Below are 26498 nucleotides of genomic sequence, written 5' to 3'. Positions count from 1 at the left end.
TCGCCAAACCGGTGATGACTTAAAAAGCGCATTCGCAAAAAAAGCACTGTCGTTGCACCAATGTGTACCTAACCATAAACATCAATGCCTTTCTTAAAATCAATACACAAGTATACATTTTTAACCCTGCATATTTAGTTAATATTGCCTGCTAACATGAATTTATTTTAACTAGGGAAGTTGTGTCACTTCTCTTGCGTTCTGTGCAAGCAGAGTCAGGGTATATGCAGCAGTTTGGGCCGCCTGGCTCGTTGCGGCCATTTCTTCCTAACAAAGATGGTAACTAATTTGCCAGAATTGTACATAATTATGACATAACATTGAAGGTTGTGCAATGTAACAGCAATATTTAGACTTAGGGTTGCCACCCGTTCGATAAAATACGGAACGGTTCCGTATTTCACTGAAACAATAAACGTTTTGTTTTCGAAATGATAGTTTCCGGATATGACCATATTGATGACCTAAGGCTCTTATTTCTGTGTGTTTATTATATTATAATTAAGTCTATGATTAGATATTTGATAGAGTAGTCTGACTGAGCGGTGGTAGGCAGCAGCAGGCTCGTAAGCATTCATTCAAACAGCACTTTACTGCATTTGCCAGCAGCTCTTCGCTGTGCTTCAAGCATTGCGCTGTTTATGACTTCAGGCCTATCAACTCCCAAGATTAGGCTGGCAATACTATAGTGCCTATAAGAACATCCAATAGTCAAAAGTATATGACATACAAATGGTATAGAGAAATAGTCCTATAAATTCCTATAATAACTCCAACCTAAAACGTATTATCTGGGAATATTGAAGACTCATGTTAAAAGGAACCACCAACTTTCATATGTTCTCATGTTCTGAGCAAGGAACTTAAACGTTAGCTTTCTTACATGGCACATATTGCACTTTTACTTTCTTCTCCAACACTTTGTTTTTGCATTATTTAAACCAAATTTAACATGTTTCATTATTTATTTGAGGCCAAATTGATTTTATTGATGTATTAAGTTAAAATAAGTGTTCATTCAGTATTGTTGTAATTGTCATTATTACAAATATATATAAATAAAAATCAGCTGATTAATCGGTATCAGCTTTTTTTGGTCCTCCAATAATTGGTATCGGTGTTGAAAAATCATAAATCGGTCGACCTCTAATATAGTCCCATAATGTTTTGCATGTCAGCCATCAAGTTTTACAGATATGTAACAAATACACAAATCCGGCCCATATGATGCATTTTGTTTATTATTATTCCAAAGATGGAAGTGGGCTTAATGGGTACGCTTACCCGATCTTAAGACGACAATACATCATCATACATAGTATAGACTACATAACCCGCGTCGCCTATACGAATAGCCTAAAGAAAGTTTGTGAAGTGTTTTGGAACATGAAAGACAGGTTCAGTCCTATCCCACTTCTCCAAGCAAAAGCAGAAGCTCAGGACAGCGAGATTGCAAACTGGAAATGGCCAATCTACACTCTACTTTAACAGTTGTCACAGTGTACGCCCCTTGCCAACACTGACTGACTCCAATCCAAACCCTGTTCCCCTGTTTAGTTTCAAAGTCATAAAAGCCACAGGCTAGCTACTCCACTCCTGAAGTGCATTTGTTTCAAAACATAAAAATAGTCTATCGAAAGTCTACATTTAAGACTTTGTTTCATTTTATTTCACCTTTATCTATCCTAGTTAATCTCATTAGAAAATATCTTCAATAAGAGAGATATGGTCAATCGTCAATACAACACTTGAGGATGAAATGCCTGACAATGAATACAAACATTTCTCCACCAGGCCAGGTTAACAGAGCTCAGCTCTGCCTCGCTTGCTTCCTCTCTTTTTCCATTTATTAGCGGCGTGAGCATATGGCCTTTCTATTAATATTTCAGACTCATATTTTGGGGCGTTGTCTGCCATCTGTCCTCCCTGCACCCCACTGTTCAGCATGGTCATGATTACAGTGGATATCAGATGGGGTGATAATTGCAGCACAGCCTGTGTGAGTAGAGTTCACAGCCCACAGAACCACACCAGGGGACTACACACAGACAGTGGGACATATGAAGAGAGGAGAATGAAAGTGAAGCGCTAGTAACTAGCACTAATAATACAGCTGCTAGTCTGCTACCTATATACTAAAGGTGACAACACCTGTGGCCACCACACCCTCCTAGCTAATTTTAGGTGAGCAAAGTAGCATTCAAATTGTACAATTATGTAGCTACACTGACTAGCCTGATGACTTTAAAGGCCTAGTGCAGTCAAAATGTGCTTTTTTCCCTGTGATTTAGAACCAAATTGTATAGGACCAGGACGATACCAGTATTGCAATATTTTTTTCATGGCAAAAATGAAAATTCCAAGCAGACCAAACTCTATGATCCTTTAAAAACCTGCTGTATGTAAAATATTGTGTGCTATATCTTGGAAAACAAATACATGTGACTCTAGAGGACAACATGATGTTTGTTTCCAACATGAGGACTGTTTTCCTAAAGAAATCAGATCTGCTTTGTGTATTGTTTCCTCCCTATGATACTAAGGAGTATCCCGATACTGGTATCGTCCTGGACCTAATTGTACAACAGCTGATGAAACTAACACTGTAAAAGTGTGAAAAATGGGATCAGTGACATCTCCTGATAGTTGTTGGTTGAAAATATATTTTAAAATCAGCAGGTTTGCATGGGTGGGAGTGTCGGCTTTCGATGGTGACATCACCATGCAGCAAATTTGTTAATAGACCAATAACAAAGAGTTCTAAGCCTCTGCCAATAACAGCTAGTTTTCAGTTGTTTTCCCCTCCCCACTCAGACCACTCCCAGAAAGTCCAAGCTAAATTCTTGATTGAGAAAGTGTATTGCTAAAAAGCTATTTTTGGCCATTCTTTTAGCCCATTTTAATGGAAATATTTTACAGTAACGTACTTACAGTGCATTCAGAAAGTAATCAGACCCCTTGACATTTTCCACATTTTGTTACGTTACAGCCTTATTCAAAAATGTATGAAACTCCCCCATCAATCTACACACAATAACCCATAATGACAAAGCAAAAACAGGTTAAGATTTTATATAAAAAGGGAAATACATTTACATAAGTATTCAGACCCTTTCCTCAGTACTTTGTTTAAGCACCTTTGGCATAGATTACAGCCTCGAGTCTTCTTGGGTATGACACTACAAGTTGGCACACCTGTATTTGGGGAGTTTCTCCCATTCTTCTCTGCAGATCCTATCGAGCTCTGTCAGGTTGCATGGGGAGCATTGCTGCACAGCTATTTTCAGGTCTTTCCAGAGATGTTCAATCGTGTTCAAGTCCAGGCTCTGGCTGGACCACTCAAGGACATTCAGAGACTTGTCCCGAAGCCACTCCTGCATTGTCTTGGCTGTGTGCTTAGGGTTGTTGTCCTGTTGGAAGGTGAACCTTTGTCCCATTCTGAGGCCCTGAGCACTCTGGAGCAGGTTTTCATTTTGGATCTCTCTGTACTTTGCTCCGTTCATCTTTGCCTCGATCCTGACTAGACTCTATGACGCTGAAAAGTGGCTTCCGTCTGGCCACTCTACCACAAAGGTCTGATTGGTGGAGTGCTGCAGAGATGGTTGTCCTTCTGGAAGGTTCTCCCATCTCCACAGAGGATCTCTGTCAGAGAGACCATCAGGTTCTTGGTCATCTCCTTGACCAAGGCCCTTCTCCCCCGATTGCTAAGTTTGGCCAGGCGGTCAGCTCTAGGAAGAGTCTTGGTGGTTCCAAACTTCTTCCATTTAAGAATGATGGAGGCCACTGTGTCCGAACCTTCAATGCTGCAGAAATGTTTTGGTAGCCTTCCCCAGATCTGTGCCAGATCTGTGTCTCTGAGCTCTACGGACAATTCCTTTGACCTCATGGCATGGTTTTTGCTCTGACAGGCAAACAGGGCTGGGTCATGACTGTACTCTAGTCTACCCTAAATGCAACTGATTGGAAAAGACTCGGGACTATTCGCCTAAATAAAATATTCAAGCATGACTGAAAGTTAATTCTCTGGCATCTTGCAAAGAAAATGAAATGCCTCCTGATCTTGAAAGTTTCCATCTGGGGACATGCTTAGAAGTAAGGCTAAGACAGGAAAGGAAAACCTTGTAACACTAAACTACTAGGCCATCAATGGAACAAAGTAAACAAGGTTCAACCAAGACAAAAAAAAAAAAAAATCCAAGCAGTGGCCCTCTTTAAAACATGGCCTTCAGTATCCTAACAACATAGTCACTAACGGCACATTACTTGTTATTTGTAGCAGGTAAGTGCCAAGGGCCCTTTGTTTAACTGTGAACACTATGTAGCCTATTTCCTCCAGTCACACAAGACAGTAGTCCCGAAAAAACATCCAATATGGCAAACAGAGGGGGAAAAAATATTAAGTATGGTTACCCTTTAACCTGCCCCAGTATCTGTGCATTAGAGATGTTGACTATGACGTGTCTTTCTCGAACACCCTCGGCCCGGTTTCTCAATAGAAATGGAACTTAGACTCACAAGTGTTTAGGATGCATCTTCCCTACAACAGCCAGGATGTAACACGTGTTTAACAAAACACTATACAGGGACAACGGTCGCTAAGTGCGTTGTTGGAGCAAGTGTCCATACTGATAAGATCCAAAGAAAGGAAGCGCTGCTCTCGGATCAGCATTCTCCACTCAAATCTTTACTTAACATTATAATTAATTCACAATACTGATGACGGATTAGCTCTTAGAAAGATATGACCATCTAAATCAGCAAATATTGAGGCGACTTAGTGCCAAAAAATAAGAATTGCTAAATCACCGATTTAGGCTACACATCATGAAATGTATTGAGACAAATTGCAGTATCAAAATATAACTTGATTGAACATGAAACGTATTTCAATATGATTGAAATAGGCCTATAGCCTACTGTTTATATTTTAATGCAGGCATCTACATTTTCATTTGAAGCATATTTTTGTACACGTCGCTTGTGTGTATCAATTGCAAAGACATTTACAACTTAGTATTTGTAGTCACCTTTGTTCTGAAGTTATCGATGGTCACAAAGAGACGAATAAACCATGTGATTCTATGTTTAGCGGGGATCTTCTGTGTATAAAGTGACGTGAGAGAGAAACAAAAGCATCTAACGATGGATGCTATTTGGAGGTGTACCTGTGGATGTATTTCAAGGCCTACCTTCAAACTCAGTCCCTCTTTGCTTGACATCATGGGAAAATCTAAAGAAATCAGCCAAAACCTCAGAAGAAATATTGTAGACCTCCACAAGTCTGGTTCATCCTTGGGAGCAATTTCCAAACGCCTGAAGGTACCACGTTCATCTGTACAAACAATAGTACGAAAGTATAAACACCATGGGATAATGCAGCCGTCATACAGCTCAGGAAGGAGACACGTTCTGTCTCCTAGAGATGAACGTACTTTGGTGCGAAAAGTGCAAATCAATCCCAGAACAACAGCAAAGGACCTTGTGAAGATGCTGGAGGAAACAGGTACAGAAGTATCTATATCCACAATAAAAGGAGTCCTATATCGACATAACCTGAAAGGCCGCTCAGCAAGGAAGAAGCCACTGCTCCAAAACTGCCATAAAAAAGCCAGACTACGGTTTGCAACAGCACATGGGAACAAAGACAGTACTTTTTGGAGAAATGTCCTCTGGTCTGATGAAACAAAAATAGAACCGTTTGACCATAATGACCATCGTTATGTTTGGAGGAAAAAGGGGGAGGCTTGCAAGCCGAAGAACACCATCCCAACTGTGAAGCACGGGGGTGGCAGCATCATGTTGTGGGGGTGCTTTGCTGCAGGAGGGACTGGTGCACTTCACAAAATAGATGGCATCATGAGGAAAGAAAATTATGTGGATATATTGAAGCAACATCTCCAGACATCAGTCAGGAAGATAAAGCTTGGTCGCAAACTTCCAAAGTTGTGGCAAAATGGCTTAAGGACAACAAAGTCAAGGTATTGTAGTGGCCATCACAAAGCTCTGACCTCAATCCCATAGAAAATTCGTGGGCAGAACTGAAAAAGAGTTTGCGAGCAAGGAGGCCTAAAAACCTGACTCAGTTACACCAGCTCTGCCAGGGGGAATGGGCCAAAATTCACCCAACGTATTGTGGGAAGCTTGTGGAAGGCTACCCGAAACGTTTGACCCAAGTTAAACAATTTAAAGGCAATGCTACCAAATACTAATTGAGTGCATGTAAACTTCTGAGCCACTGGGTATGTGATGAAAGAAATAAAAGCTGAAATAAATCATTCTCTCTACTATTATTGACATTTCACATTCTTAAAATAAAGTGGTGATCCTAACTGACCTAAGACAGGGAGTTTTTACTAGGAATTGCGAGAAACTGAGTTTAAATGTATTTGGTTAAGGTGTATGTAAACTTCCGACTTCAACTGTAGCTGTTCAACGAGTGGTCTGTGGCAGGCGTTAGATTGCGAGTGTTTTCAAATGCAAAGTTAATAAAGATGGCTTTGGGAAACAGCTCGGAGATATAATTTTGCCCCTACGAAGGTTCTAACGATGAACTTAGTTCTAAGATGTATTTGGGAAACCTTTTGGGAAACCAGTTAGGGTAAAATGCCTATTCTGCACCTCCAATCACTCACTATAGTAATTACATTTATATTTAAACGGTTTTTTGGAAGGCCATAACAGAAGTAAATGAATATAGTCTCTCAGAAAAACTCTATATTTGGTGAGTAACGATTAACGTATGTATTTTGACATAAGATATTCTGACATTGGGCTCCCGAGTGGGTCAACGGTCTAAGGCACTGCAGCTCAGTGCAAGAAGCGTCACTACGGACCCTGGTTCGATTCCAGGATGTATCACAACCGGCCGTGATTGGGAGTCCCATAGGGCGGCGCACAATTGGCCCAGCGTCGTCCGGGTTTGGCCGGTGTAGGCCGTCAATGTAAATAGAATTTGCTCTTAACTGACTTGCCTAGCTAAATAAAGGTTAACAAAAACAAATAAAATAACACTCCAATTGGTAGTTACAGTCTTGTCCCTTCGGTGCAACTCCCGTACGGACTCGGGAGAGGAGAAGGTCATGTGTCCTCCAAAACACGACCCTGCCAAGCCGCACTGCTCTTGACACTTGAATGTGTAATAGGAAACACCGTACAACTGTGGACCGAAGTCAGCGTGCATGTGCCCGTCCCGCCAAGAGAATCGCTAGAACGCGATGGGACAAGGCCATGCCGGCCGGCCAAACCCTCCCCTAACCCAGACGACGCTGGGTCAATTGTGCGCCGCATAATGGGTCTCCCGGTTGCGTAACAGCCTGGAATCGAACCCGGGTCTGTAGTGCCGTCTCAAGCACTGCATTGCCTTAGACCGCTGCGCCCCACTCGGGAGGATTTGTAATTCAACGGCCCAGACGTGAGACGTATGTGGCAGGGACTCCAAACAATCACATATTAGCAAGGGAAAACCAGCCACGTAGTGGACACCGACATCTTGCTCCCAGACAAGCTAAAAATCTTCTTCGCCCGCTTTGAGAATAACACAGTGCCACAGACGCGGCCCGCTCCCGAGGATGGGGGCTCTCGCTCTCCTTGGCCGATGTGAGTAAGAAATGTAACCGTGTTAACCCTCGCAGGGCTTATTTATTTACTTATTTATTGCCTTACATCCATTATCCTACCTCATTTGCGCACACTGTATACAATTTTTTTCTATTGTATTATTGACTGTATGTTTGTGTATTCCATGTGTAACTCTGTGTTGTTGTTTGTGTTGCACTGCTTTATCTTGGCCAGGTCTCAGTTGTAAATGAGAACTTGTTCTCAACTAGCCTACCTGGTTAAATATATATATATACGGCATCTCTAGCCACGTACTCTGAGCATGCGCAGACCAGCTGGCTGGAGTGTTTACGGACATATTCAAACTCTACCTATCCAACTCTGCTATCTCCACATGCTTCAAGATGTCCACCATTGTTCCTGCACCCAAGAAAGCAAAAGGTAACTGAACTAAATGAATATTGCACTCACTTCTGTCTTCATTAAGTTCTTAGCGAGGCTAGTTAAGGATCATATCACCTCCAACTTAACTGATACCCTAGACCCACCAAAAATGGCGCCGGAAGAAATGGCAGCAGTTTTACAAGTGCCCAACCAATTGTGTTATGTGGGTTTTTTCGCGTTATTTGTAACTTATTTTGTAGATAATGTTTCTGCAACCGTATCTTATGGCACAAAAGAGCTTCTGGATATCAGGACAGCGATCCCTCACCTCGGATTAGACAAATATTTTTTCTACAACAAGGACGACGCACAAGACATTCTCCAAACACCCCACAGGGCCGACATCTCCGTTATTTGCAAGAGGAAGTGACGCAGGTACAGAGGACAAAGAGCCGGATGCCTGGTCAGGACGCGGAGAAGGCGACTGGGAAAGCTGCCGTTACCATCAATACTACTCGCCAACATGCAATCATTGGACAATAAATTAGACGAGGTACGATCACAAAAATATTCTACCAACGGGACATCAAAAACTGTAATATCCTATGTTTCACGGAATCGTGGCTGAATAACGACATGGATATTCAGCTACCGGGATAAACGCTGCACCGGCAAGATAGAAAAGCACACTCCGGTAAGACGAGGGGGGGGGGGGCGGTCTGTGCATATTTGTAAACAACAGCTGGTGCACAAAATCTAAGGAAGTCTCTAGATTTTGCTCGCCTGAAGTAGAGTATATTGTGATAAATTGCAGGCCACACTACTTGCCAAGAGAGTTTTCAGCTATACTTTCGTGGCTGTTTATTTACCACCACAGACAAATGCTGGCACTAAGACATGAGGAAATAACCAAACAGGAAACCACTCACCCAAAGGCGGCGCTCTTAGTGGCAGGGAAACTTAAATCAGTTCTACCAAATCTCTATCAACATGTTAAATGTGCAAAAAGAGGGAAAAGAATTCTAGATCACCTGTACTCCACACACAGGGGCGCGTACAAAGCTCTCCCTCGCCCTCCATTTGGTAAATCTGACCACAACTCTATCCTCCTGATTCCTGCTTACAAGCAAAAATTAAAGCAGGAAGCACCGTGACTCGGTCTATAAAAAAGTGGTCAGATGAAGCAGATACTAAACTACAGGACTGTTTTGCTATCACAGACTGGAACATGTTCCGGGATTCTTCCGATGGCATTGAGGAGTACACCACATCAGTCACTGGCTTTATCAATAAGTGCATCGAGGATGTCGTCCCCACAGTGACTATACGTACATACCCCAACCAGAAGCCATGGATTACAGGCAACTGAGCTAAAGGGTAGAGCTGCCGCTTTCAAGGTGCGGGACTCTAACCCGGAAGCTTACAAGAAATCCTGCTATGCCCTGCGACGAACCATCAAACAGGCAAAGCGTCAATACAGGGCTAAGATTGAATCATACTACACTGGCTCCGACGCTCGTCTTATGTGGCAGGGCTTGCAAACTATTACAGACTACAAAGGGAAGCACAGCCGCGAGCTGCCCAGTGACATGAGCCTACCAGACGAGCTAAATCACTTCTATGCTCGCTTCGAGGCAAGCAACACTGAGGCAAGCATTAGAGCATCAGCTGTTCCGGACGACTGTGTGATCACGCTCTCCGTAGCCGACGTGAGTAAGACCTTTAAACAGGTCAACATTCACAAGGCTGCGGTGGCCAGACGGATTACCAGGACGTGTGCTCCGGGCATGTGCTGACCAACTGGCAGGTGTCTTCACTGACATTTTCAACATGTCCTTGATTGAGTCTGTAATACCAACATGTTTCAAGCAGACCACCATAGTCCCTGTGCCCAAGAACACAAAGGCAACCTGCCTAAATGACTACAGACCCGTAGCACTCATGTCCGTAGACATGAAGTGCTTTGAAAGGTTGGTAATGGCTCACATCAACACCATTATCCCAGAAACCCTAGACCCACTCCAATTTGCATACCGCCCAAACAGATCCACAGATGATGCAATATCTATTGCACTCCACACTGGCCTTTCCGACCTGGACAAAAGGAACACTTACGTGAGAATGCTATTCATTGACTACAGCTCAGCGTTCAACACCATAGTACCCTCAAAGCTCATCACTAAGCTAAGGATCCTGGGACTAAACACCTCCCTCTGCAACTGGATCCTGGACTTCCTGACGGGTCGCCTCCAGGTGGTGAGGGTAGGTAGCAACACATCCAACACAGCCACCCCAGTCATAAACTGTTCGCTCTACTACAGCATGGCAAGCGGTACCGGAGTGCCAAGTCTAGGCCAAAAAGGCATCTCAACAGTTTTTACCCTAAAGCCATAAAACTCCTGAACATGTAATCAAATGGCTACCCGGACTATTTGCATTGTGTGCCCCCCCAACCCCTCTTTTTACTCTGCTGCTACTCTGTTTATCATACATGCATAGTCATTTTAACTATACATTTATGTAGGTACATACTACCTCAATTGGGCCGACCAACCAGCGCTCCCGCACATCTGCATTGTGTCCCGCCACCAACCACCTGCCAACCCCTCTTTTACACTACTGCTACTCTCTGTTCATCATATATGCATAGGCACTTTAACCATATTTACATACTACCTCAATCAGCCTGACTAACCGGTGTCTGTATGTAGCCTCACTACTTTTATAGCCTTGCTACTGTATATAGCCTGTCTTTTTACTGTTGTTTTATTTCATTACTTACCTAATTGTTCACCTAACACCTTTTTTGCACTATTGGTTAGATCCTGTAATTAAGCATTTCACTGTAAGGTCTACCTACACCTGTTGTATTCTGCGCACGTGACAAATAAACTTTGATTTGACTTCAATTTGCATACGGACCCAATAGATCCACAGACGATGCAATCGCCGTCGCACTGCATACTGCCCGATCCCATCTGGACAAGAGGAATACCTATGTAAGAATGCTGTTCATTGACTACAGCTCAGTCTTCAACACCATAGTACCCGCCATGCTCATCATTAAGCTTGGGCCCTGGGTCTGAACCCCACCCTGTACAACTGGGTCCTGGACTTCCTGATGGGCCACCCTCCAGACTGTGAAGGTAGGAAACACCTCCACTACGCTGACCCTCAACACAGGTGCCCCACAAGGGTCCGTGCTCAGCCCCCTGCTGTACTCCCTGTTCACCCATGACTGCGTGGCCATGCACACCTCCAACTCAATCATCAAGTTCGCAGATGACAACAGTAGTAGGCCTGATTACCAACAATGAGACAGCCTACAGGTAGGAGGTGAGGGCCCTGGCGGAGTGGTGCCAGGAAAATAACCTCTCCATCAACAACATGAAGGAGCTGATCATGGACTTTAGAAGACAGCAACGGGAGCACACCCTCATCCCAATTGACGGGACCGCAATGGAGAAGGTGAAACGCTTCAAGTTCCTCGGTGGACACATCACTGACAATCAAATGGTCCACCCACACGCCTCTTCAACCTGAGGAGGCTGAATAAATTTGGCTTGGCCCTAAGACCCTCACAAACTTTGACAGATGCACCATAGAGAGCATCCTGTTCAGCTGTATCACTGTCTGGTACCGCACCTGCACCGCCCGCAACCGCAGGGCTCTCCAGAGGGTGGTGCCGTCAGCCCAACGAATCACCGGGGGCACACCGCCTGCCCTCCAGAACACCTACAGCACACGATGTCACAGGAAGGCCAAAAAAATAATCAACCACCCGAAACACAGCCTGTTCACCCCACTATCATCCAGAAGGCGAGGTCAGTACACGTGCATCAAAGCTAGGACTGAGAGACTGAAAAACAGCTTCTATCTCAAGGCCATCAGACTGTTAAATAGCCATCACTAGCCAGCCTCCACCCAGTACCCTGCCCTGAACTTAGTCAGTCACTGCACCTTAGAGGCTGCTGCCCTATGTACATAAACATGTAATCACTGGTCACTTTAATAATGTTTACATACAGTTTTACTCATTTCATATGTATATACTGTATTCAAAATTGCTCCTAATATTTATACATTTCTTAATTCCATTATTTTACTTTGAGGTGTGTGTATTGTTAAATACTACTACACTGTTGGAGCTAGGAATAGAAGCATTTCGCTACACCCGAAATAACATCTGCTAAATATGTGCATGTGACCAATAAAAATTTCATTTTGATTTGAATCCCCATGACACCACCTATTTCAGTAAATACATCCACTTCCTAGATGCACCACCTAGACCAACATTAAATTACATACAAATCATTAACATGAGAAGGCCTTCTGACGGATGCTGTACAAACTGTGCATAGCAATTGAGTGGGCCACATTTCAGATGTTCAAGATCATTAACTAAATGTGTCAGTCAATTCCAGAGATGAGGAGCAGCGAGGTGTCTAGCTAGACTGTCATCTGAAACTGGAGAAATGAAAGGACAGCGCCCACTCGATATCCTAGTTTCAATTGAATATTGTTATCCACAGCTTGTTTCTCAAATCTCACGCTTCTTCGTGACTGTGTAAATCTCATCATTCTCCATGCTATGCTTCACTGGCGTTCATACTAGCGAACCAAATAGATAACACTAACGAGCTAGCTGCTGTACAGTCCAATGTTAACTCTTAGCTCCTTACTTTAGCCGCAAATGAACCCCATGATTTTTTATTTCACCTTTATTTTAACAGGGAGTTATGTTGAGACCAAGGTCTCTTTCACAGCTGAGCCCTGTATACACAGGATAGTCATGCATGTAGGACATTTATTGTAAACTTTTGAAATTTAGCAGACTAACGTTAGCTTGCTAATTGTTTAACGACTTAGCAAGCCCACCACTGCTCTGAAAAACTGAGCGTTAGCTAGCTAACATTATAGCTACGGACTGGCTAGCTAGCATTAGCTAGTTACAACAAATATGTATTACAAACATTCATGGTCAAGCAAGTGAAAAGCTTGCTAACGTTCAAATCAAATGTATTCACCACATAACGTTACTTCGTAAACAACAGGTGAAATGGTACGTTAGGGCAATAAGAAAGACATGTGGAACGTATTTTAACCTAGCTAGCTATATATCGTGGTTTGTTTAAACCCGTTACGCAGTATCAATTTATACCAAATCGCCGGGAGAGATAATTTGATGGAAAGACAACCCAAACCATACAGCATGGCTCCCAGTCAACATAGCTAGCTACTTACTTCTCTAGCTAACGTTAGTTAACCATAATTGGCAACTTTGCGTTGCGTTTTATGTTATATTCAACAGCTTACATATAAATACTAAATAAAATACACTCAGCTATTAAATGGCGAAATTCCTACCTGCAACTACGGGATACGTCCTTATTTTTCTTCTTAAACCCTCAAATCCACTCATGGATCTCACTAAGGTCCGCCTCCAGCATAACAAATGAGGGGATTCGATTAATCTGGCCCCGGTAGACGAATTTTGCACCGGCGAAAATGGATTGCATTAGTTTTGGAACCGGGCTGTCTCCCGGGAGTGAGCCAGGTACCAGTTTAAATTAAAACTATACTGAACAAAAGTATAAACGCAACAAATTCAAAGATTTTGCTGAGTTAGAGTTCATATAAGGAAATCAGTCAATTGAAATAAATGAATTAGGCTGTGTAAAGCATATGCCCACCCACATGGGAGCCAGGTCCACCCACTGTAGAGCCAGGCCCAGCCAATCAGAATGAGTTTTTCCCCACAAAAGGACTTCATTACACACAGCAATACTAAGGTCCTGGGCTAGTGTGGTTACACGTGGTCTGCGGTTGTGAGTCCGGTTGGACTTACTGCCAAATTCTCTAAAACAACGTTGGAGGCGACATATGGTAGAGAAATGAAAATGAAATTCTCTGGCAACAGCTCTGGTGGACATTCCTGCAGTCAGCATGCCCATTGCACGTTCCTTCAAAACGAGACATCTGTGGCATTGTGTTGTGTGACAAAACTGCACATTTTAGAGTGGCCTTTTGTCCCCAGCACAAGGTGCACCTGTGTAATGATCATGCTGTTTAATCAGCTAATGGATATACCACATCTGTCATGTGGATGGATTATTTTAAATGCTCACTAACAGGGATGTAAACAAATATGTGCCCACATTTTTTGAGAAATAAGCTTTTTGTGCATATGAACAATTTCTGGAAACTTTTATTTCAGCTCATGAAACCAACACTTTACATGTTACGATTACATCTTTGTTCAGTATATTTAATGGAAAAGAGATTGTATGTTTCTGGAGGCTGCCTTGTCAGCCTGGTCTCATAGACAAGACGTAACATAGTAAAGTTAAATCCGGGAAATTTAAATTAGTGTGATATGTTATGTTTGGAATGGTTACATAAGACAGATGAATATTAAAAGGACAACTCCACTCAACTATATTGTTGATAGTCCCCAAATGTTTTGCATGTCTGCAATCAAGTGTTCAAGATATGTATTGGTATTTTATTAGGATCCCCATTAGCTGTTGCAAAAGCAGCAGATACTCTTCCTGGGGTCCACACAAAACACGAAACACGAACCATTACATAATACAGAACATAAACAGCTCAGACAAGAATAGCTCAAGGACAGAACTACATCGATAAAAAAGGCACATGTAGCCTACATATCAATACATACACACAAACTATATTGGTCAAATAGGGGAGAGGCGTTGCTTTCTCTGTATTTTGAAACCGGGCTTGCTGTTCAATTGAGCAATATGAGATGGAACGGAGTTCCATGCGGTAATGGCTCTATATAGTACTGTATGCTTTCTTGAATTTGTGCTAGATTTGGGGTCTGTGAAAAAAGCCCTGGTGGCATGGCTGGTGGGGTAAGTGTGTGGGTCAGAGCTGTGTCACACATTAATGTTCCTTACAAAAAGAAGAAGTGATGCAGTCAGTCTCTCCTCAACTCTTAGCTAAGAGAGACTGGCATGCATAGTATTTATATCAGCCCTCTGATTACAATGAAGAGCAAGACGTGCCGCTCCGTTATGGGCCAGCTGCAGCTAAGCTAGGTCTTTCCTTGCTGCACTGGACCACACGACTGGACAATAATCAAGATAAGACATAACTGGAGACGACAGGACTTGCTTTTTGGAGTGTGGTGTCAAAAAGCCTTTGGGACCTAGACTTGACGCCCCGGTACCGCTTGCCGTGCGGTAGCAGAGAGGACAGTCTATGACTAGGGTGGCTGGAGTCTTTGACAAATTTTAGGACCTTCCTCTGACACCGCCTGGTATATAGGTCCTGGATGGCGGGAAGCTTGGCCCCAGTGATGTACTGGGCCATACGCACTACCCTCTGTAGTCCCTTGCGGTTGGAGTCCGAGCAGTTGCCATACCAGGCAGTGATGCAACCAGTCAGGATGCTCTCGATGGTGCAGCTGTAGAACATTTTGAGGATCTGAGGACCCATGCCAAATCTTTTCAGTCTCTTGAGGGGGAATAGGTTTTGTCGTGCCCTCTTCACGACTGTCTTAGTGTGTTTGGACCATTAAGTTTTTTGGTGGACACCAAGGAACTTGACGTTCTCAACCTGCTCCACTGCGTCCCCGTCGATGAGAGTGGGGACGTGCTCGGCCTCCTTTTCCTGTAGTCCACAATCATCTCTTTTGTCGTGATCACGTTGAGGGAGAGGTTGTAGTCCTGGCACCACACGGCCAGGTCTCTGACCTCCTCCCTATAGGCTGTCGCATCGTTGTTGGTGATCAGGCCTACCACTGTTGTGTCATCGGCAAACTTGATGATGGTGTTGGAGTCGTGCATGGCCATGCAGTCATGAGTGAATGAGGAGTACAGGAGGAGACTGAGCACGCACCCCTGATGGGAATCCTGTTGAGGATCAGTGTGGCGGATGTGTTGTTACCTTGTTACCTGCATTTGGTCAAACAATTTTTTTGTTCAAATGGAGTCAGCAGGTGCAGCCAGCCCTTCTCTCCCAGTAGAGGAGCAAGTCCAACAGCACGCGACCATGTTACACTGTCTAGGGACAGCCATGGATCGCGTGCTGCAAACAATGGACAGATGGGAGAGAGAAGGTCTCCCTGTCAATCATACCCCATCACCTCCGCCCGCACCCCAACCTACACCGATGTCCACCCCTCCATCGTCAGGACCCAGTGGGATTCGGCTCTCGCTCCCAGGAGCGTATGACGGAACAGCAGCCGGGTGCCAGGGGTTCCTACTACAGCTGGAGCTCTACCTGGCGGCTGTTCATCCGTCCCCTTCGGGACGCGAGAGGGTGGGCGCCCTCATCTCCTGCCTGACTGGTCAAGCCCTGGAGTGGGCCAACGCCATCTGGGGAAGGGAAGGCCTAACTCTGGATGACTATGAGGACTTCTCTCGCCACTTCCGGGCAGTCTTTGATCATCCACCTGAAGGGAGAGCGGCGGGAGAGCGATTGTTCCATCTGAGACAGGGGATGAGGAGCTCTCAAGAATTCGCACTGGACTTCCGAACTCTGGCAGCTGGTGCGGGATGGAATGAGCGGGCCCTGATCGATCACTACAGGTGTAGTTTACGAGAGGACGTTCGTAGGGAGCTAGCCTGCAGGGACACCACTCTCAACCTGGACCAGCTGGTGGATTTATCTATCCGGCTGGATAACCTGTTGGCCCCCCGCGGACGTCTAGATCGGGGTCCGCCCGTTCCATTACCCAGCACCTTGGATCCAACACCTATGGAGTTAGGAGGGGCTGCTAGGAGGGAGACCGGAGGGGGGACCATTCCCTGCACCAACTGTGGCCGCAGAGGGCACACTGCTGGTCGGTGCTGGGGTGTTTCTCCTGGAAGTCAAGGTAGCAGGCGGAGCACTGGTGGGTCATCCCAGGTGAGTAGGCACACAACTCACCCAGAGCCCTCTGTTGCACACATGTGGTTACCCATAGAATTTCCTGAGTTTTCCCCGCATCCCCAGCATAAGGCGCTAGTAGATTCAGGCGCAGCTGGGAACTTTATTGACCGCTATTTGGCACATAGATTAGGGATCCCTATTGTTCCTGTTGATGTTCCCTTCCCTGTACATGCCTTAGATAGTCGTCCTTTGGGGTCGGGGCTGATTGGAGAGGTCACAGCGCCCATTGCTATGAGAACGCGGGGGGATCACGAGGAGAAAATTAGTCTCTTCTTGATCGACTCTCCTGCGTTTCCTGTTGTGTTGGGTCTTCCCTGGTTGACCTCTCATAATCTGATTATTTTGTGGCAACAGAGGGCTCTCAAGGGATGGTCCTGTCAGTGTTCAGGGAGGTGTGTAGGTGTTTCCTTAGGTGCCACTACGGTGGAAAGTCCAAACCAGGTTTCCACCATGCACATTCCCCCAGAATATACCGATTTGGCACTCGCCTTCTGTAAAAAGAAGGCGACTCATCGACCGGGGGATTGTGCGATAGATCTCTTGGTAGACGCTGCACTTCCCAGGAGTCACGTGTATCCTCTGTCACAGGAGGAGACGGTGGCTATGGAGACATATGTCACCGAATCTCTGGGACAGGGATACATTCGGCCTTCCATCTCACCTGTCTCCTCGAGTTTCTTTTTTGTGAAGAAGAAGGATGGAGGTTTGCGCCCGTGTATTGATTATCGCGGATTAAATAAGATCACGGTAAAATACAGTTACCCGCTACCACTTATAGCCAGTATGACCGAGTCATTACACGGGGCGCGCTTCTTCACAAAATTGGACCTCAGGAGCGCTTACAACCTGGTGCGTATCAAGGGGGGAGATGAGTGGAAGACAGCATTTAGCACCACTTCTGGGCATTATGAGTACCTCGTCATGCCGTACGGGTTAATGAATGCTCCATCAGTCTTCCAATCCTTTGTGGATGAGATTTTCAGGGACCTGCACGGGCAGGGTGTAGTGGTGTATATAGATGACATTCTAATATACTCCGCTACACACGCCGAGCATGTGTCCCTAGTGCCCAGGGTGCTTGGTTGACTGTTGGAGCATGACCTGTACGTCAAGGCTGAGAAATGTCTGTTCTTCCAACAGTCCATCTCCTTCCTAGGGTACCACTTTCAGCGTCAGGGGTAGAGATGGAGAATGACCGCATTTCAGCCGTGCGTAATTGGCCGACTCCAACCACGGTAAAGGAGGTGCAGCGGTTTTTAGGGTTTGCCAACTACTACCAGAGATTTATCCTGGGTTTTGGTCAGGTAGCGGCTCCCATTACCTCACTGCTGAAGGGGGGACCGGTGCGACTGCAGTGGACAGCTGGGGCGGACAGGGCTTTTGGTCACCTGAAGGCTCTGTTTACCTCGGCTCCCGTGCTGGCTCATCCTGATCCTTCCTTAGCATTCATAGTTGAGGTGGACGCGTCCGAGGCAGGGATAGGGGCTGTGCTGTCTCAGCGCTCGGGTACGCCACTAAAGCTCCGCCCCTGTGCATTCTTTTCGAAGAAGCTCAGCCCGGCGGAGCGAAACTATGATGTGGGGGACCGGGAGTTGCTGGCTGTTGTCATGGCTCTGAAAGCGTGGAGACATTGGCTTGAGGGGACTAGACACCCTTTTCTCATTTGGACTGACCACCGCAATCTGGAGTACATCCGGGCAGCGAGGAGAATGAACCCTCGCCAGGCAAGGTGGGCCATATTTTTCACCCGTTTTGATTTCACCCTTTCCTACAAACCAGGTTCCCAGAACGTTAAGGCAGACGCACTGTCCCGGCTGTATGATACAGAGGAGCGGTCCACAGATCCCACTCCCATAATTCCAGCTTCTCGCCTGGTGGCACCGGTGGTGTGGGAGGTGGACGCGGACATCGAACGGGCGTCACGTGCAGAACCCACTCCACCTGACTGTCCAGCTGGGCGTCTGTACGTTCCGTTTGATGTCCGCGATCGTTTGATCTGTTGGGCTCACACGTCACCCTCCTATGGTCATCCTGGTATCGGTCGGACGGTGCGCTGCCTTGCTGGGAAGTACTGGTGGCCCACTTTAGCTAAGGACGTGAGGGTTTATGTTTCCTCCTGTTTGGTATGCGCACAGTGCAAGGCACCTAGACATCTGCCCAGAGGGAAATTACAACCCCTTCCCGTTCCACAGCGACCGTGGTCACACCTATCGGTGGATTTCGTGACGGATCTTCCCCCGTCGCGGGGTAACACCACGATCCTGGTCGTTGTGGATCGGTTTTCTAAGTCCTGCCGTCTCCTTCCTTTGCCCGGTCTCCCTACGGCTCTACAAACTGCGGAGGCCCTGTTCACCCACGTGTTCCGGCACTACGGGGTGCCTGAGGATATAGTTTCTGATCGGGGTCCCCAATTTACGTCTAGAGTCTGGAGGGCGTTTATGGAACGCCTGGGGATCTCGGTCAACCTTACCTCAGGTTTCCACCCCGAGAGCAACGGGCAGGTGGAAAGAGTCAACCAGGATGTGGGTAGGTTTCTGAGGTCCTATTGCCAGGACCGGCCGTGGGAGTGGGCGGTTTACATCCCCTGGGCGGAGATGGCCCAAAACTCCCTCCGCCACTCCTCTACCAACCTATCACCTTTTCAGTGTGTGCTGGGTTATCAGCCGGTCCTGGCACCATGGCATCAGAGCCAGATTGAGGCTCCTGCGGTGGATGAATGGTTTAGGCACTCAGAGGAGACATGGAACGCTGCCCATGTGCGTCTACAACGTGTATGCACCGGGGGATCGGGTCTGGCTCTCGACCCGAAACCTGCCCTTTCACCTGCCCTGCCGGAAGCTGGGTCCGCGGTTTGTGGGGCCATTTAAAGTCCTGAGGAGACTGAACGAGGTTTGTTATAGGTTACAACTCCTCCCTGATTACCGTATTAACCCCTCGTTCCATGTGTCTCTCCTCAGGCCGGTGGTGGCTGGTCCGCTCCAGCAGTCTGAGGTGCGGGAGGTTCCTCCGCCCCCTCTTGACATCGAGGGGGTCCCGGCGTATATCGTAAGAGCCAACATGGACTCAAGGCGTCGGGCGAGGGGCCTTCAGTACCTCGTGGAGTGGGAGGGGTACGGCCCGGAGGAGAGATGCTGGGTATCGGTGGAGGACATTCTAGATCCGTCAATGTTACAAGTGTCATGACGTCGCCTGCTTGGGTATTGCAAACCCCATCCCCCTCTCCCTGCCTTTCCCTTTCCTCCTTCAACCCATGCTGTGATCACAGAGAGACGTTGTAAATTCCTGAGAATCTCCTCATGGCCAAACAGTATTAAGAGAGAGGGTAAACATTCAGGACAAAGGAATTTTCTCCCACCTCACAGAACTTGAGGTACGAACATATTTCATGTTCCAGCTATTAACATGCCCATTAACATGCCCATTGGCCACCACGTGGGAAACTCATGAGAGACTGTGGGACTACATTACAATACCGCTGTTTATATAATAACCTCAGATATGAGGTTTACATCTGTTTGTTGTATAAAATGAATGAGTGAGTATGATACTGTTTGTATAATTGTGTAATATGATTTTGGACTGTTTAATTAAGAAAAATACAAATCCCTTTTTGATTTGAACTAAACCCGAGGACCCGCCCCTGAGCCAGTTGGGTCAGACATCCAAGGACAGCCCCTTCCTGCTATCTGAATAAAAGTCGACTCTGAGAAATTACCATCAGACCATGTTTTTCCCCATGGGAGGAGAACTAAGGTTAAGTACCATTGCTGAATCTTTAACCATACCACATGGTTAAACTCTTAGGCGAATAAGAACAAGTTTTGATATTGACTACTAGTCTGCAGCTAGGAATTCGGTATCATTGAACGCGAAGAAAGACAACCGCCGAAACATCCATTTTATAACGAATGTTACTCTGAACTATCCACAATAACCGAGACAGAAGGAACTCCAACAGAAACTAACTTCACTCCAACGATCAAGACGACACACACCGAGCGTAACTATATATATATTGATTGCAATTGTTCCCGAATGAGTGAGCGTTCATGTGTAAGGATTAGCATGTCAATTGTTATAATTATGGACTCTGTAGTGAATTCTTAGTCGAACGCCATTTTCCCTTTGTCTAACAAGCTATGCCGGTTCAGCCCACTAGGGCATATTTCTCCCATCATTTCATGTAACTATTTTTAAGTTTGTTTGTTTGTTTATGCATTTCTGTGAATTAATTAGTTAGTAATAAATAAATGATTTAAGACAATTGATGTATGGATGACTCATAGTGAAGACTGGGTTCGTGCAGATAATCAACAATTTACGACGTTTGGAATGAGACTAACGTGAGGTAAAAATAAATAAATCATTAATCAGAAGACTATTGATCAGATATGAAAATATCTGAAAGGTTATATTGGGAAATTATAACTTTGTAATCTAATAACTTTCCCTGGTGCCCTCGAATTCATAGTTAATTAGTTACGTTATTACTCAAGTGATCGCGTAATCCCTAATTACAGGAATCTTTGATAAAAACTATAAGTCTTCAATTTAACGATAGCAAAGACACGACACAAGAGTTTCACCGTCTCCACCCGGATCGCCCTGCACCTCGCCCTCCGGGTCGTCCCCGAGGCCGGTGTCGTCGCGCTGCTGGAGCCGCGCGTCAAGGGGGGGGGGGGGGTACTGTCACGACTTCCGCCGAAGTCGGCCCTTCTCCTTGTTCGGGTGGTGTTCGGCGGTCGACGTCACCGGCTTTCTAGTCACCATCGATCTATTTTTCAGTTTTGTTTTGTTTTGTCTGTTTATACACACCTGGTTTCAATTCCCCTATCATGTTCCCTATTTAACCCTCTGGCTTTCATTTCTGTTTTGTCCGTGATTGTTTGTGTGTTAGGTGTTGTTGTTAGTGCTTGTGTGTTTGTTATATTCCCATTGAGGAATTTTTGCCTATATTTTGAGTAAACGCCGTTATTTTGCTCAACACCTGTGTCCTGCGCTTGACTCCGCTACATCTCTGCACACAACCCTGACAGGTCTTTTGCAAGGGACGTAAAGTATCCATGCTGGTAGAAGGGCCGACTTCGGCGGAAGTCGTGACAGTACCCCTCCCCTGACGCGCGGCTCCAGCAGCGCGACAACACCGGCCTCGGGGACGACCCGGAGGGCGAGGTGCAGGGCGATCCGGGCGGAGACGGATAAACTCCTGTAACATGGACGGATCTAGAATGTCCTCCACCGGTACCCAGCGTCTCTCCTCCGGACCGTACCCCTCCCACTCCACGAGGTACTGAAGGCCCCTCGCCCGACGTCTAGAATCCATGATGGCCCTTACGATATACGCCGGGATCCCCTCGATGTCAAGAGGGGGCGGAGGGACCTCCAGCACCTCAGACTGCTGGAGCGGACCAGCCACCACCGGCCTGAGGAGAGACACATGGAACGAGGGATTAATACGGTAATCAGGGGGGAGTTGTAACCTATAACAAACCTCGTTCAGTCTCCTCAGGACTTTGAATGGCCCCACAAACCGCGGACCCAGCTTCCGACAGGGCAGGTGAAGGGGTAGGTTTCGGGTCGAGAGCCAGACCCGATCCCCCGGTGCATACACCGGGGCCTCACTGCGGTGGCGGTCGGCACTCGCCTTTTGTCTCCTGATGGCCCGCTGTAACCGCACATGGGCAGCGTTCCAAGTCTCCTCTGAGTGCCGAAACCATTCATCCACCGCAGGAGCCTCAATCTGGCTCTGATGCCATGGTGCCAGGACCGGCTGGTAACCTAGCACACACTGAAATGGTGATAGGTTGGTAGAGGAGTGGCGGAGGGAGTTTTGGGCCATCTCCGCCCAGGGGATGTAAGCTGCCCACTCCCCCGGCCGGTCCTGGCAATAGGACCTCAGAAACCTACCCACATCCTGGTTGACTCTTTCCACCTGCCTGTTGCTCTCGGGGTGGAAACCTGAGGCAAGGCTGACCGAGATCCCCAGGCGTTCCATAAACGCCCTCCAGACTCTAGACGTAAATTGGGGACCCCGATCAGAAACTATATCCTCAGGCACCCCGTAGTGCCGGAATACGTGGGTGAACAGAGCCTCCGCAGTTTGTAGAGCCGTAGGGAGACCGGGCAAAGGAAGGAGACGGCAGGACTTAGAAAACCGATCCACAACTACCAGGATAGTGGTTTTACCCTGCGACGGGGGAAGATCCGTCACAAAATCGACCGATAGGTGTGACCACGGTCGCTGTGGAACGGGAAGGGGTTGTAATTTCCCTCTGGGCAGATGTCTAGGTGCCTTGCACTGTGCACATACCGAACAGGAGGAAACATAAACCCTCACGTCCTTAGCTAAAGTGGGCCACCAGTACTTCCCAGCAAGGCAGCGCACCGTCCGACCGATACCAGGATGACCAGAGGAGGGTGACGTATGAGCCCAACAGATCAAACGATCGCGGACATCAAACGGAACGTACATACGCCCAGCTGGACAGTCAGGTGGAATGGGCTCTGAACGTGACGCCCGTTCGATGTCCGCGTCCACCTCCCATACCACCGGTGCCACCAGGCGAGAAGCTGGAATTATGGGAGTGGGATCTGAGGACCTCTCCTCTGTATCATACAGCCGGGACAGTGCATCTGCCTTAACGTTCTGGGAACCTGGTTTGTAGGAAAGGGTGAAATCAAAACGGGTGAAAAACATGGCCCACCTTGCCTGGCGAGGGTTCATTCTCCTCGCCGCCCGGATGTACTCCAGATTGCGGTGGTCAGTCCAAATGAGAAAAGGGTGTCTAGCTCCCTCAAGCCAATGTCTCCACGCTTTCAGAGCCATGACAACAGCCAGCTTCTTCGAAAAGAACGCACAGGGGCGGAGCTTTAGTGGCGTACCCGAGCGCTGAGACAGCACAGCCCCTATCCCTGCCTCGGACGCGTCCACCTCAACTATGAATGCTAAGGAAGGATCAGGATGATCCAGCACGGGAGCTGAGGTAAACAGAGCCTTCAGGTGACCAAACGCCCGGTCCGCCCCAGCTGTCCACTGCAGTCGCACCGGTCCTCCCTTCAGCAGTGAGGTAATGGGAGCCGCTACCTGACCAAAACCCAGGATAAATCTCCGGTAGTAGTTGGCAAACCCTAAAAACCGCTGCACTTCCTTTACCGTGGTTGGAGTCGGCCAATTACGCACGGCTGAAATGCGGTCATTCTCCATCTCTACCCCTGACGCTGAAAAGCGGTACCCTAGGAAGGAGATGGACTGTTGGAAGAACAGACATTTCTCAGCCTTGACGTACAGGTCATGCTCCAACAGTCGACCAAGCACCCTGCGCACTAGGGACACATGCTCGGCGCGTGTAGCGGAGTATATTAGAATGTCATCTATATACACCACTACACCCTGCCCGTGCAGGTCCCTGAAGATCTCATCCACAAAGGATTGGAAGACTGATGGAGCATTCATTAACCCGTACGGCATGACTCGGTACTCATAATGCCCAGAAGTGGTGCTAAATGCTGTCTTCCACTCATCTCCCCCCTTGATACGCACCAGGTTGTAAGCGCTCCTGAGGTCCAATTTTGTGAAGAAGCGCGCCCCGTGTAATGACTCGGTCATACTGGCTATAAGTGGTAGCGGGTAACTGTATTTTACCGTGATCTTATTTAATCCGCGATAATCAATACACGGGCGCAAACCTCCATCCTTCTTCTTCACAAAAAAGAAACTCGAGGAGACAGGTGAGATGGAAGGCCGAATGTATCCCTGTCCCAGAGATTCGGTGACATATGTCTCCATAGCCACCGTCTCCTCCTGTGACAGAGGATACACGTGACTCCTGGGAAGTGCAGCGTCTACCAAGAGATCTATCGCACAATCCCCCGGTCGATGGGGTGGTAATTGAGTCGCCTTCTTTTTACAGAAGGCGAGTGCCAAATCGGCATATTCGGGAGGAATGTGCATGGTGGAAACCTGGTTTGGACTTTCCACCGTAGTGGCACCTAAGGAAACACCTACACACCTCCCTGAACACTGACAGGACCATCCCTTGAGAGCCCTCTGTTGCGACGAAATAATCGGATCATGAGAGGCCAACCAGGGAAGACCCAACACAACAGGAAACGCAGGAGAGTCGATCAGGAAGAGACTAATTCTCTCCTCGTGATCCCCCTGCGTTCTCATAGCGATGGGCGCTGTGACCTCCCCAACCAGCCCCGACCCCAAAGGACGACTATCTAAGGCATGTACAGGGAAGGGAACATCAACAGGAATAATAGGAATCCCTAAGCTATGAGCCAAAGAGCGGTCAATAAAGTTCCCAGCTGCGCCTGAATCTACTAGCGCCTTATGCTGGGGATGCGGGGAAAACTCAGGAAATTCTATAGGTAACCACATGAGGGCAACAGAAGGCTCTGGGTGAGTTCTGTGCCTACTCACCTGAGACGACCCACCAGTGCTCCGCCTGCTACCTCGACTTCCAGGAGAAACACCCCAGCACCGGACAGCAGTGTGCCCTCTGCGTCCACATTTGGTACATGGAGTGGTTCCCCCTCCGGTCTCCCTCCTATCAGCCCCTCCCAACTCCATAGGGGTTGGATCCAAGGAGCTGGGTAATGGAATGGACGGACCCCGATCTAGACGCCCGCGGGAGGCCAACAGGTTATCCAGCCGGATAGATAAATCCACCAGCTGGTCCAGGTTGAGAGTGGTGTCCCTGCAGGCTAGCTCCCTACGAACGTCTTCTCGTAGACTACACCTGTAATGATCGATCAGGGCCCGCTCATTCCATCCCGCACCAGCGGCCAGAGTACGGAAGTCCAGGGCGAATTCTTGAGCGCTCCTCATCCCCTGTCTTAGATGGAATAATCGATCTCCCGCCGCTCTCCCTTCAGGTGGATGATCAAAGACTGCCCGGAAGCGGCGAGAGAAGTCATCATAGTTATCCCGGGTAGAACCTTCTCTTCCCCAGATGGCGTTGGCCCACTCCAGGGCTTTACCAGTCAGACAGGAGATGAGGGCGCCCACCCTCTCGTGTCCCGAAGGGGACGGATGAACAGAGGCCAGATAGAGCTCCAGCTGTAGGAGAAACCCCTGGCACCCGGCTGCCGTTCCGTCGTATGCTCCTGGGAGTGAGAGCCGAATCCCACTGGGTCCGTACGATGGAGGGATGGACGGTGGTGTAGGTAGAGGTGCGGGTGGAGGTGCTGGGGTATGATTTACTGGGAGACCTCCTCTCTCCCATCTGTCCATTGTTTGCAGCACGCGATCCATGGCTGTCCCTAAACTATGCAACATGTTCGCATGCTGCTGAACCTGCTCTCCTACTGGGAGAGAAGGGCTGGCGGCGCCTGCTGACTCCATTTGAAGATGGTCCGTGATTCTGTCAGGGTTGTGTGCGGAGAAGTATCGGAGTCAAGCGCAGGACACAGGTGTTGAGTGAAACCACAGTGTTTTACTCAAAATATAGGCAAAAGTTCCACAAATGGGGCCTCCCGGGTGGCGCAGTGGTCTAGAGCACTGCATCGCAGTGCTATGCTGCGCCACCAGAGTCTGGGTTCGCGCCCAGGCTCTGTCGCAGCCGGCCGCGACCGGGAGGTCCGTGGGGCGACGCACAATTGGCTTAGCGTCGTCCGGGTTAGGGAGGGTTTGGCCGGTAGGGATATCC

General features: G+C 47.4%; 1 protein-coding gene across 5 annotated transcripts in view; it reads right to left on the bottom strand.

Moving 5' to 3' along the window:
- LOC139537066 (kelch-like protein 13) overlaps positions 1-13390 on the bottom strand; it is an 86500-nt gene extending 73110 nt beyond the window's left edge. For 2 of the 5 annotated variants that reach the window (XM_071337925.1, XM_071337922.1), the window contains exon 1: positions 13312-13390. The gene's annotated coding sequence lies outside the window, so the exon portion shown is untranslated. Of the gene's footprint in view, positions 1-11586; positions 11606-13188 lie in introns of those variants that run through there. The other 3 variants (XM_071337926.1, XM_071337923.1, XM_071337924.1) reach the window with 3 other exon arrangements.
- Positions 13391-26498: the final 13108 nt, after the last annotated feature.

The sequence above is a fragment of the Salvelinus alpinus genome, chromosome 13 (assembly GCF_045679555.1).
Source record: "Salvelinus alpinus chromosome 13, SLU_Salpinus.1, whole genome shotgun sequence".
Taxonomy (NCBI): Eukaryota; Metazoa; Chordata; class Actinopteri; order Salmoniformes; family Salmonidae; genus Salvelinus; species Salvelinus alpinus.
Note: the sequence above shows the minus strand (reverse complement) of the source record. Positions and strands in the feature narration are given on the sequence as shown.